The 3414-nt window shown below is 43.9% G+C and overlaps 1 pseudogene; it reads left to right on the forward strand.

Annotated features, from left to right (window-relative positions):
- Positions 1 to 1524: 1524 nt before the first annotated feature.
- LOC128059609 (lysine-rich coiled-coil protein 1-like) lies at positions 1525 to 2595 on the forward strand (annotated as a pseudogene).
- Positions 2596 to 3414: the final 819 nt, after the last annotated feature.

The following is a 3414-nucleotide window of genomic DNA, read 5'->3' on the forward strand; positions in this document are numbered from 1 at the left end:
ATACATGCTTTATATATATATACATAAACTTGAGGCCATTTAAAAAATATTTGTGTATTTCTGACTGTGCTGGGTCTTCATTCCTTTCAGTGGGCTTTCTCGAGTTTCAGCGAGCAGGGTCTCCTCTCTAGATGCGATGCTGGGGCTTCTCATTGCATTGGCTGCTTTTGTCGTGGATCACAGGCTCTAGGTGCTTGGGCTCAGTAGTTGGAGCTCATGGGCTCTAGAGCACAAGCTCAGTAGTTGTGGCTCACAAGCTTAGTTGCTCCGGGGCATGTGGAATCTTCTTGGACCAGGGATTGAACTCGAGTCCCCTGCACTGGCAGGAGGATTCTTATTCACTGCACCACCAGGGAAGTCCATAAATGCTTTTAATATTTAAATAGGAGAGAAAATAAACAAAATAAGAATTCAAGATAAGAATCTAGAAAAAGAACAACTAAATACCCTTAATGAAATCAGGAAGAAAGAATTCATAAAAAATAAAAACCAACTTCACAGGTTGAAAGACTAAAAATAATTGAATTGATGTATACATCCGAGAACTGCTTCTTTGAAAAGATCATTAGAATAGACAAGTATATAAGGAACCCGCAGTTAAAGCCATTTCTCTGGTTTTCATTAGTTTTAGAGTTTGTTTTGTTATAATATGTGACAATTTGTTACATATACAACAGGTTTCTCCGTTGTACAAAATGCTTACCTTCAAAGTGCAGGATTTCTCCTGCTGTATTACAGCCACAAAAGGGAGCCAGCTTTGTTTAAAATTCTGTATCAGTCTGGGACGCATCGGAAGAGAAAAATCGAACAGTAATTTGAATAGGGAAAGCTTAATATAAAGAATTATTATCAACACCAAGGGAGTGGAGTGATACTCCACTAGGGATTTGCTGGGAAGAAGTTGAGAGAACTCTGAAGAATGTAGGAATAGTATTTACAATCTACAATAGCAGATATAATTTTATTTAATACTGGATCTAATACGGCTTCTCAGGTCGTGATAGTGGTAAAGAACCCGCCAGCCGGCACTAGTGCGCCTCGCCGCCATGGTCCCCGGTTCCGTGCAGTCAGCCGCCGGTGGTGGCGGCGACTTCCCCTCAGGAAGTCCGGTCTCCGCCTCCTCCTCCTCCTCTTACTCCGCCTGTTCGGCCGCGGCGGAGGCGGCGGTGCGGCAGCGGTTGTCCCTGCCTCTCCGCCACCTCCACCACGGCCTATCCCCGGGCTGGCTGGCGGTGCTGGCGGGGAGGGGGACAGTAGTTGTAGACGCTGCGCTTGCCTCAGAGAAGATACCACGTTGAGTGAGCGAAGACTGAACATTTTACAGATATCTTTTGTAAAAGGCTTATAAGAACTAGTGCCATAATTTGAATCATAATGGATTTCACATTATGAGCTCCTCGTTGTTGCACAGTCTCGCTATTTGGAGAAAGTTCATGCTAAAAAACGGAAGCAATTAATGAGTGAATATGATCAGATTTCTCCACCAAGGTCTCAATCTGATAAGGAGAATCCCTCCTCAAGCTAATGAAGCATTCAAAGACATTTGACCCTTTCAAGATGAACTTGAAGATTATATCAAAGTGCAGAAGGCCAGAAGCTTAGGGCCAAAGACTTGTTTCAGGAAGATGAGAGGATTATTTGGAAACCTATGGGTACAAAGAGAAGGCGATGGCACCCCCCTCCAGTACTCTTGCCTGGAAAATCCCATGGATGGAGGAGCCTGGTGGGCTGCAGTCCATGGGGGCGCTAAGAGTCGGACACGACTGAGCGACTTCCCTTTCACTTTTCACTTTCATGCATTGGAGAAGGAAATGGGAACCCACTCCAGTGTTCTTGCCTGGAGAATCCCAGGGACGGAGGAGCCTGGTGGGCTGCCGTCTATGGGGGCGCACAGAGTCAGACACGACTGAAGTGGCTTAGCAGTATGGGTACAAAGAAGAGGTCAACTCTAGACCCAGGTGTAGAATGTTTGAGCAAAGACTCCCATATGGAACCGTCCAAACCTACCCAAGATCATGCAGTATTTCACTGAGTGGAAAAGCAGTTAACTCAGCGGCTACCAGCTCATGACAGCAGGCTGGGACTAGACTCCCTGAGCTACTCTCAGTTCACCAGGGACTGTTTCTCAGGAAAACCTGTACCCCCGAACCTTAGTCAGCACGAGTCTAACCTGGCGTGCTGCGATTCATGGGGTCACAAAGAGTCGGACACGACTGAGCGACTGAACTGAACTGAACTGACTCCTCAGAAAATAGTAGCAGTGCCCATCAGGCTAGTTATAAACACATACATCAGAAGAGGAAAAGGCACACAGAGGAAGGCAGAGAAAAGCCAGGGGAGGAGCGGCCCAAGCATAACGGGGAAAAAGCTTGTGAGGAAATAGATTTAGACAAATACAAGAGCATCCAAACAAGCAAAACGGAGGCAGAAACAGTCAGAGTCAGTACGGAAAAGCTAAAGAACTGGAAGGAGAAAAAAAGCCGAGATGTAGCCTCTAAGAAAGAGCAACATAAGCGCAGAAAAGAGAAAAAGGCACAAGGCCAAGAAAGGACAGAGAAGGAAATGCTTTGGGACCAGTCTATCCTTGGATTTTGAAGCTCTTGCATTGGTTCCCCCAGGGTTAAACTAATAGTTGAGAAGCTTAGTTTTACAGTGTTCATGTTCAAATCCCTCTTTTCACATGAGCAGGTACAAAGGCTAAGAGAACAGGAAACAGTACGCTTGCTATCCAACATGGAAATATTTTTCCTCATTTTCTAAAATCATTACTACACTTTTCTTATCCATAATGTAATTTCCCTTAACAGGAGTGGCTCTGCTTTTATTCATCCGGTTGCTGTGATGGTGGAAGTATTTTTCCCTTGGGAGGTCATTTATATTTAAGTAGGATTAATAGGCTTAACAGAATCTATTTCTTGATTGAGTTTTAGTTTGGGGTGGGTATTTTTATAATCATTAGTTTTCTCTGTGAAGCAATTTAGATAGATATTTTTCCTGTTAGATCTAACTTGCAGTATATTTTCTAGATTGAAAAGTGGAAAATGACATACATTATAATAAGCTAAAGTTACATACAGTTTTTAAAAAGTCGATACAAAATCAGTTTATATTCTGAAAATGTTTATAATATAATAAAGTTCTAATTTCTTAAAAAAAAAGAAGGAAAAAAAAGAACCCGCCAGCCAATGCAGGAGACATGAGATGTGGGTTCCATCCCTGGGTCTGGAAGACTCCCTGGAGGAGGAAATGGCACACACTCCAGTGTTCTTGCCTGGAGAATCCCATGGACAGAGGAGCCTGGCGGGCTAAGAGGATCTAATAAACACCCTTCACTCCATGAACTGAGATGCAGACCTTGTTGGAAAAGGCTTAGCCATTGCCACTGAAAGGCAGACATGTTGCTGTGGTTCACGC

The sequence above is a fragment of the Budorcas taxicolor genome, chromosome 14, assembly GCF_023091745.1.
Source record: "Budorcas taxicolor isolate Tak-1 chromosome 14, Takin1.1, whole genome shotgun sequence".
NCBI lineage: Eukaryota > Metazoa > Chordata > Mammalia > Artiodactyla > Bovidae > Budorcas > Budorcas taxicolor.